This window comes from Pinus tabuliformis, chromosome 9 (genome assembly GCF_031772625.1).
Source record: "Pinus tabuliformis cultivar Carrire ecotype Pingquan chromosome 9, CPIR1, whole genome shotgun sequence".
Taxonomy (NCBI): domain Eukaryota; kingdom Viridiplantae; phylum Streptophyta; class Pinopsida; order Pinales; family Pinaceae; genus Pinus; species Pinus tabuliformis.
The window spans coordinates 607,474,406-607,485,552 of NC_142307.1; positions in this window are offsets into that span (position 1 = coordinate 607,474,406).

The window sequence follows — 11,147 nt, forward strand, 5'->3', positions numbered from 1 at the left end:
AAGATAAAGTGAAGGTGTTGTCACTTCAGATTGCACTAGCAACACAAGTGTTGCAGGAGAGATAAAAAGCCTCCTAGAGACAGCCTCTGGGTTGATTATAGACTAGTGCCTAGGACACCTTAAGTAGACGAGTGCATTGCAACATTATGAGTGGGGTTTAAGTTTCACTCCAATTGTTACGTAATAAAAATAATAAGAGGGACTTGGTTCAATAGGCCTTCATTAAGGCAGACTCAAGCTGACAGATGGATCCAAATGCGGGGGGTATAGTGAACATTGCATTTTTCTTCTGAATAAGGTATCTTTGCATATTATCTCAATTCATGTGATATTTCTGTGTTTTTGGTAATATTGTTTTGTATTTCTAGAATTTTGTTATTCTCGCAAGTCAAGTGCGTAACAAGTGTTATCATAGCACTTTCGAGGGGCAGTTGTACCTCTGATTTTGGCAATTTTGTTTTTTTAGGTTAGAGACATGTTTCAATGTCTTTAAACCACAGGATCTGTTGTTGAGCACATAAACCTATGGATTTGGGGAGGCATGCACTTAATAACTACAAGAGGTGGTCACGCTTGTTGGACTACCTTGTAACCCTTGTGGGTACCCATTTGAGTAGTATCACATTAAACAAAACCGCACATCAACTGGAACCGTGCATAGACTAAACTTCCACGTACCCTTGCGTATATCGGAAGCCCCCCCTGGGGTAACCTAAAACCTAACCTTAGACAAGTCATTGACCATCTTGGTGGCACAGTACACTGAGAACAACACTCAGGGAGATTACTCATATGTACATAATGGTAGTGAGGTAGTACAACTAAGGGTGCAGTCGATCCTCCTTAGTTGGTGCTCTGAAAGATTGGGCCAAGTTCTACTATTGGACCTCCACGTATATCAAAATATGTAGCACCTAGCACTCCTTTGTGGCCATAGTTCCATCAGTTATCTGAAGATGCCCACCCCCCCGCCCCACCTTTTCATCCAACTAAGATCGAACGGTTAGGGTTTGACCATCGTTGTACAACTCAGATCTAGTAGTTGGCATTTTGTCGTCGATGTATAGATTAGATTCAAAAATTGGGGTTTTCACAAAACAGATTAGACTCTTTGTGCAATGAGGGTTTTGGTTTCTTTAGTTTATATTAGATTTTCACAGAACATTTGGCAGTATTGAGACTTTGGGGTTTTTTTTACTACAATCGAGCCTCGATTTTCACAGGATATTTGATAGTATCAAGCATTTTGAATTTCATTCACCACGGTATTGATCAGCTAGGAGTAAAAAATATATATATTTTGGGGTCCTCATGAGACACTTGCAAGAGACCTAGCCCGCATTCAAGATGACGAGTTGATCGCGGTGGTACCATTCACCTGTAAGCCACCCAAATGTAGTCCCAAAATTTTCCCGACACGACTTTAAGTGAGCCACATCACTACACTCCTAATCTTTTCGTATTTCCAACCATACTACTCTTAAGGAAGATCAAAATTTGACTGGGGATAATGTATACATGGTACCAGGTCTAAAGTTATGCCTACAGATAAAGTTGAAGCCCTCGAGAAAAAATTCAATGACTTCCAAGCATCCTTTAACAACAAAATCACAACAACAGTACTAGAATCCTTGAGGAAATATCACTAACTCAAGAGGCAAGAACACAATGTTGATGCCCACATAGAAGGAGAATCCAACCATCACATTCGTTTCCATGAAGGCCACCAATATTTGAGCCACTAGACACCCAAGCTAGACATGTACAAATTTGATGGCTCTAACCCAAAAGTATGGGTGACACAAATGGAACAATATGTCCACCATAATAATATATGGGATGATGACACTAAGGGCATCTAAGCTATCAAAATCACCCAAGAATCACACTTGGACCGGGCCACACTATCCCTTAGCATCGTTGGATCTTCACCCATGAGGTTTTGAACTGGTGACATTTTCACCACGAAGTTCCTTAATAAAACACCATGGATCTTAACCCACGAGGTTTTGAACTGGTGACATTTTCATGATGGAGTGCCTTAACAAAACACCGTGTCATCGCTAATGGGGTTGATTATGGGCATTTGAATCTTGAATCTTATGAATTTCACGATTTACATGATACTTCATAACATGGTGTTTGCAAACTACATCACCCTCTTAAACTACAAATATTTTAAAATTATTATTTTAATAGATAATAATTCATTTATAATTGATAAACCATTTTATAGTTTTTTAAATAATATTGATATTCTTTAAATATTTTTTTTATTATCTTAATATATAAAAAATATCCATTAAATATATATATATATATATATATATATATATATATATATATATATAAGCATAAGGAATCCATTGAGGTCATCAATCACCTCACCAACCTTGACACCGCACATTTAATTGAGATTTGTCTCACGTCCACTTTTTTCTGCTTTGAAGGGGAATTCTATGAGCAAACCTGTGGGGTTGTCATGGGCTCCCCCTTGTCCCCGGTTGTCGCTAATATTTTTATGGAAGATTTTGAGTCCAAAGCTTTGGCTTCAACCCGTCTCCTTCCCAAGCTTTGGAAAAGATCTGTGGATGACACTGGTGTCATATGGTCCCATGGCCAAGATGAGTTAAATTAGTTTTTCCAGCATCTCAACAATCAATCTTCTTCCATAAAGATTACTATGGATCAAGAAGTGGATGGGTGCCTACCTTTCCTGGATGTTCTCATTTCAAAGAACGATGACAATTCTTTCTCCCACCAGGTGTTTCGAAGGAAAACTCATACTGAGCAGTATCTTCATGCCAATTCTCACCATTTCCCTGCTTATAAGTTGGGTGTTCTCAAAACACTAGCTACTCGTGCGCTGAGAATTTCTGATGAAAAGAACCTTGATAAAGAGAAAGCTCGTCTGCTTAATGTTTTTTTTCCAATAATGGATATAGTAGGCACCAGGGTCTAAGAGCTTTCCTTAAAGCTAACAGAGGTCCCAAGGTTAAGAAAGACCCTAAAGATCGATTCTCTCAGGTGCATCTCCCCTTCATCCAAGGGACCACTGACAAGATTGCGAGAATCCTTAAGCAGCATAATGTTCCCTCAACCTTAAAATCCCTTAACACTATTCGTAGCTCCTTAAGATTTGTAAAAGATCCAGTTGACCCCAAGGACATGAAAGTTGTTTATGTCATCCCATGTTCCTGTGGGACCCCCTATGTTGGTGAAACTAGGCGCTCTATTTATCAAAGGATTCATGAGCACACAGTTGTCATCAAGCATGGGAGGATAAGGTCTTCAACCTTATCAGAGCCTGCCGAGAAAACTAAGCATCATATATGTATTGAGGAGGCCAAGGTTATTGCTAAGATTGCTCCCTTTCATCACCGAAAGTTTAGGAAAGCCATAGAAATTGAAAGAAGACCGAGCAATCTCAAGATGGATGACAACTAGAAGATTAGCAGTTGTTGGATCGCTGCCCTTTCCTCTTAACCCCCCCTTTTTCCCCCTCGTCATTGTTTTATTTTTGTATTTTTCCCTCTTCTTTTGGATTGTTTAGATTTCCCCTTTCTTTTGGATTGTTGTTTGATTCTCTTTCATTTTATTATTCACCTATTTATTCCTAAGTTATTTCATTTTTAATTGTTATTATTAGGTTTATGGAACCTTCCTTATTATGTTCTTAATTTAATCTTTAGATTTTACCAAAAAGTATTTATTTATTTATTATTATTATTATTATTTTCCAAGATAACTAATTAACTGATCATTTGGTATTCATTTATGTTCAATTTGTAATATAATTAGTAACATTTTTAGTTGATATAAATAGTTTAAACACATTGTCTGATGAATTAATTAATTAATAACACTTTAGATTTTTATCTTAATATTTCATATTTATGTGAATTTATATGCAAGGATAATACTTATATATCATATTTTCATAGATATGGTAATCAAACTCACTATTTAACTTATTATCTTTTTAATTGATACTTTATAAGATTCCCTACAACATTATGGTTTTAGTTGTAGTTAGATGAAGATAAATAAGCAAGTTAACCCATTATTTCATTGTTTGAACTAATATCTATATTTTTATCCTAGTAATTAGCATCAATATGAATTTATTGAGTTGAAAATATTATGCTTAATTACCTTTAAATAAAAACTTTAAAAAAATAATAAATTATTTTACCTTTAATGTTCTTAATTCATATTATTTTAATTAAATATAAATAGTTTTATTTAATTACATATAGATTTATATTAAATAAATTTAACAAATTAACTAACTTATTAATTAAATATCTAATTCTTCCCTAAATCTAGGTCGGGTCAAATATAGTTGTTGCCTAGTCAATTATAGCAGTTACTTTTGGTCAAATTGGTTGTTTCTTTCTAGAAGTTGGAATGCTCAGTCTCTCTATTTAATCCGTTGCCATGGTCTGGTTCTTCATCTTATCGTGACTATGAACTACACTAACTGCTTCCAAACGTGTCGAAGAATGAATTTCGATGTAATTATCACCTAAACTATGTCTCAAACATTTAAACCATATTTTTTAATAAAATTATTAAAAAACTTATTTTATTTATTTTAATATTTATTTTGGATAGTAAAATTTTATTAATAAAAAATATGATGAGAGCCATCTTATATTACAATTTCGTTGTACACGAAGACTCTTCTTTATTGCAGAATTTGACAATTTGAGAGCATTATAATTTCAGAAGTGCGTGCTGCTCCACATATCCGGAAAAAGTTATCAGTCTTGAAATGTATTTATCGAGCTTTTATAAGCTAATTTATATAACGGTATTAGTTTATAATTAAATTAATAAATATAGAATTATCTAATCCTTCTAATAGTAATTGTAGGAGCGGACGAATAATTTTTTCCTTTTCAAACCTCCACAGGGCGACGAATAATTACACCTTTCCAACCTCCATTGGGCAACGAATAATTACACTTTCAGCTATTTCAAACTTTGTCGGCCACCTTTGTACTGCTTATCTGGACTACTTTGATTTTTTCTTTAATTTTAATGTTTATCTTAACTAATTTTTTCTTTAATTTTAATGTTTATTGCAGGATTTGATCATTTGAGAGCATTATAATTTCAGAAGTGCGTGCTGCTCCACATATCCGGAAAAAGTTATCAGTCTTGAAATGTATTTATCGAGCTTTTATAAGCTAATTTATATAACGGTATTAGTTTATAATTAAATTAATAAATATAAAATTATCTAATCCTTCTGATAGTAATTGTAGGAGCGGACCAATAATTTTTTCCTTTTCAAACCTCCACTGGGCGACGAATAATAACACCTTTCCAACCTCCATTGGGCAACGAATAATTACACTTTCGGCTGTTTCAAACTTTGTCGGCCACCTTTGTACTGCTTATCTGGACTACATTGATTTTTTCTTTAATTTTAATGTTTATCTTAACTATATAGACTTTATATTGATTTTTAGGTCGATAGGCTTTTCCTATGCATCAACTTTTCGTCAACACTTTTACTCTGATCCGTTAGATCAGATGAAACACTTTCAACCGTTGATCTGAACCAGAAAACAAAACAATGGAAAATCAAGAAAGCACGGAAAGTCAAGAAAGCACAAAAGCTCAAAAAAGATTCTATGCAAAAAAAATCAAGAAAGCACGAAAAAATCATAAAAATCAAAGATCGAAAGAAAAAAGCTCAGAAAAGCAAAGATTTTTGAGGATTTTTATTTTTATTTTTATTTTTTAAATGCAATGTATTATTAATTTATTTTTATAATTTAATTGAAATATAAATTTTAAATTTTAAATTTAAAAATTAGTTTAGATTTATTTTTAGTTGTAAGTTTATTATGTGTTAAGAGGGACTCTTTTTTTGAGGTATTGATTTTTTAAGTGTGAAAAGAGATTTGATTTTTTTGGCATTTGGTAGATGTAGAGTTAAAATGAATTTAGATTAGTTTAAATATTAACCTTTAAATAACTCACATTAGAGAAAAATACCATGGGAAAAAACCATAGATTAAAAATATAATAAGGAAAAACCATGGGTTGGAAAATTTTATATTTTATATTTTAATTTTAATTTGACTAAGTCAAAATGTTAAACATTGTAACATCTCTCTAAAATAACTAAATTCAATTTAAGTCCATGCTAGCTCCCATCATTTTCCTGCTCAAAAGATAGGCGTTCTCAACACCTTAGCTACTTCGGCAGGCGTTGCAAGTTTATGACGAAAATCACCTTGAAGATGAGAAAACTGACCTCCTGGAAGTTTTTAATAAGAATGGTTATAGTAGGTCTCAAGGTCTTAAGGCTTTTCAAAATGCTGAAAAGGGTCCTAAGAGTAAGATTGACCCCAAGGATTGGTCTTCCAGTGTTCATCTTCCCTTTATTCTAGGGACCACGGATAAAATCGCTAGGATCTTGAGGAAGCATAAGATTCATTCTTCTTTTAGACCTCTTAACACTATATGAAGTTCTCTTCATTTTGTTAAAGACCCGATTAACCCCAAGGATTAGAAAGGTGTTTATATCATTCCCTATTCTTATCGAGCTCCTTATATTGGTGAGACCGGTCGATCCATTAACCAAAGGATTTGTGAACATGCTGCGACATCATGCATGGAAGGTCTCGCTCCTCCGCTTTGGTAGAGCATGCAGAAAAAACCAATCATCACATCTCCATTGAAGAGGCTAAGGTCATTGCGAGGATTGACCATTTTCATTATCGTAAATTTAGAGAGGCCTTAGAAATTGAAAAAAAGACTTGTTAATTAAATAGAGATGACGGCTGGAGTATCAACAGATGCTAGATTCCTGCACTTTCTTCCTAAAAAATTATTTTTATTTATTTATAGATTAATTAATTAATTTTTTTTGTTAATCCCCATATTGCTTAGTTTATGACTCTCTTAAATTATTCTTGGTAATATGAATAGGATTAAACCTTAATATTAATATAATATTATATATAATAATATTCATTAATAAGATTATATAGGGTTATGGATCCTTTCTCACCTGAGGGGGGATGTGAAAAAGAGAGCGAGGAGGGTTCCGTCGGCAGGAGGACTCGAACCAGGGCAGCCTAGGCCATCGGCCTAGGGTGCTGCAGACTAGACCTCATTTTGGATGACGAAGACTAGGAGGTACGGGGTGGGTCAACAAGTTTTCTGTGGAGATGGTCCATACAATGGCCATGTAGGCTGTGGGTTGGATCCAGGGTGCTCAATCTGCAAGGATCCCAAGGAATATGTTTACTGGGACAAATTTCATCCAACTGAGAGGGTACAGTGGATGATTGCAGAGGAGGTTTTGGGCAGGGATTCTTCCTTCGTTTCTCCCATGAATTTCAGAGGCTTGATCCAGTACACAAACCCCACCCCTTTGATCCTTTGTTTACGTAATATATTATACCCTAAATTATTCATTAATCGAGCATGTCCAAGGGTATGAATCAACAATCCAACTGTATATATTTGTGATGCTTACTGGTGCAAATTTTCATTTTTCCACAAATGCATAATAGCGAATAGATTTACCTTAAATTATTCAACGTCCAAAGATATCAATCAACAATCCAGCTGTATAGGTATATGTGTGACGTTTACTGGTGCAAATTTTAATTTTTCACAAAAGCAGAATCGCTGTCAGGGTTTACCGAGAAGAGTTGTGGCAGTGTAGGCGACTAGGCTGATTGAACCAATATCTCTTCTAAAAAAATTCAACAATTCCAATTTAATAATCCTATCGGCCTCTCATTGTACCTTTTGGGACAATTGCTAGTTAACTATATACCGTTTATATTGACTTTTTTATTTTGACCCCTCTTCTAGATATTGACCTTTTCATTTGATTTTTTTCTATTTTCTTGCTCAAAGCATAAAGAAAATGGAGAAAACACTCCATTAAGAGTCCTGGCACGATTTATCTTGACTTTCTTTCTTGCTAATAATAAAAAAATGAAAAAAAAAATTCAATTCATTCTTTTTACGTTAACTAATTTATGTTGATATCAGTTTTATATATTTATTTATAGAAATCAAGTATTTTAATATTGTACATACTAAAATATTAAATGTCCAAATAAACAAATAACTAAAAATAAAATAAAAAATATCAAATACTTCGTAATAAGAATTATAAGGAGATGTCTAATTCACTCAATTCTTAATATAAAAATAATATGTGATATTTAAAATATTCATAATAATAAACAAATTTAATGTGTGTTACTGATAAAATATTTTAATATTCAAGATGAGGTAATATTGACATATACTTAAAAATACATTAATAACAAAAAAAATTAATGTGGACAATTTAATCTCTAGATAAAATTTCTCAATACACATGTTATGCAAAATATTTTAATGCCAATTATATATGTATTATATATTTTTAAAATTTGTTTTGTATATGTCTCATAAAGCAACAACAAAAATTATATTTTATGGGTAAAATATTTGAAGTAGTCTCACTATTTTACATTTTGATATATATATATATATATATATATATATATATATATATATATGCCAATTTTCCCTAAAATCCAATTAAAAAAAAAATGGACTAACAAGTTTAATATAGCATTCCAAAATACAATTTAAACAATGAAAAAATATACATTGTATATGTAAGAGAACCAAATTCATTGGGATCTATAAAAGAGAGAGATCCAATTTTTTTCATGTTTTAAAGTTTAAAATAAGTTTGCACCTGAAGAGATTTATCCCTCTTGCAAACTAAATATGTGATTAAGATATATCTATACTAATATAATAATTTTTCATTAACAAAATTATTGATAAAAGCCTTCTTATATTAAATTTCTTAGTTCGAACACACTCTTTTCTATTGTACAATTTTATAATTTGAAAACATTTTGATGTTAGAAGGAATCACCTGTAACTTACAACAACCCTTAAAATCCAGATATTTGAGATCTTTGAGATTTGTGATTTCAAATGGCAATGATTCTAAATGACAACATCCATTGAGATCCAAAGATATGAGATTTTTGACATCTCTCATTTCACATGGAAATGATTTTAACCATTTACATCCTTTGAGGTGTAAAAATTATTATTTGAAATATTCTCAATGCGTGAATGCATATCATCAATTTCAGTATAATTCGGACCAATATTTATTTATTTTATTTTATTTTATGTTTTATTTTTTTCTTCTTCAGGAAAGAAAAAACTCACAACTTTCTATTAAATAAAAATATGTTTACATAAGCATTTATATAATAAATGTTCCATTATAATCCTTGTTACATATGATTGATAACACGATACAGGGCACACAAACTCCGAAAAGAGCACAAGATATACCCCAACAACAACCATCCACACATCAGATATACCCCAACAACAACCATCCACACATCATTCTAGCACCACTGGACGATGCTCCAAACAACAAGATATGAAAACGGAGATTTAGTGTATAAAACCCTACGATCAACAAGCACCATGCCACATCATAGAGAGATTCAAAAAATATGGGTACGCACGCCTTACAAAATAAAACCCCAAGACATGGAGGCCCTCATAAATCCCAAGTGGGAGTTGTAAATAGCGTGAAAAGGTGGCCAACCCACAAATACAAAAGTTTTCAAACCCCAACAACCAACGCTAGAGGAAAAACTAGGGATACTGCCCCCATAAAATATCTCATAGGATCAACACCCAACATAGGGCTACGATAACAAAAAATAAGTGACAAGACCCGGCAAATCTCATGGCCACGACCTAACAGTAATATCGATGAACCTTCACCGAACAAAGATACAATGACGAAAACTATAAATAGGGTGACAATGACCCTGAGTAGCGAAAGACACAATAATCGAAACTGTAGCGAAGTCCTGAACCCTGGCACCAACAAAGCTTCCACATGGTGACGTCAATGACAATTGCAAAGGAAAGGCGCATAGTTGAGAAAGGCAAGTCAAGAGGCATGAACAAGTGAGTCGATCAATCAAGGTTCACTACACGACTGTCCCATCTGCAACAATGATAATTGGAAACGGTGCGTTTGTGACCCCGAATAGCAGAAGACACACTGAGTAGAACTATAATGAAGTCCCAAACCCCGACACAAAAAGGGCTTCCACATGGAGGCGACAACAAAAACAATAGAGGAGGAGGGCACAATTGAGAAATGCGGGACAAGATCGATGAACAAGAGGACCAAGCAGGCTAGGGTTCGCCACGCGACCTTCCCTTCCTCAACAATCACTCTTTGCAAATTGCACCCCTGGTGGTTATTCCCTACTCGTTTTCCTTAGCAACGAGAAAATGAAGGGACTGAAATTCAAGTTGTTTCAGTTCTCAGTTCTCATAATGATCTTGGCAATAATTATAGCCCCGTGTCACCTAAATCTAACACCCTGAGAGACACAAGGTTAAGGAAAAATGCTCTTGAAATCACTTCCAATTCAAATTTACGTACCAAAGTTAGAGTCACCAGTTTTGGATATCTCAGCTCCTTTGTTGGCAAAGATGTAGTATCACTACCAAAAAGGGAAAGCCACCGCAATTATCACAACAAAGGATCTTGCATCTAAAGGGGCTAGAAACATTATGATAGGAAGATACACATAATTGATTAACATATATATATTATATATTAATAAAATTAAAAGATATATCAAAATATAAATATTGTATTTATTATATATAAATACTTCAATAATGAGTAAAGTTATATTTCTTATATAATATATATACATATAGCGAAAGGATATCCACCATGATTGAAAATTTTTAAATTCTATATTTTGTATTTAAAAATGCTTTAATATAAATTTATATGGTAAGATACAAAATATTAATATTGTTTGGTTTAAATATGTTATTTGAGAGAATGAAGACATATTAGAGTTAAACAAAATCAAAGTAGGCAAAATAAATTTAGTAAAACTCAAGAAAGTATTGGGATTAATGTTGGTTTTCTATGTTGAAAACATGCTTTAAACCATTGGAAAGTGAATGTTGTTGTTGTAGACCCCTTTTTTTGACAATTATGGTGGGGTTGGCCATGATGTTTGGAAGATAATTCATCATATTGTTCACCTAAAGAGCTTATTTCCTAGCATGTAATCTTATTAATTTGGTGTTCT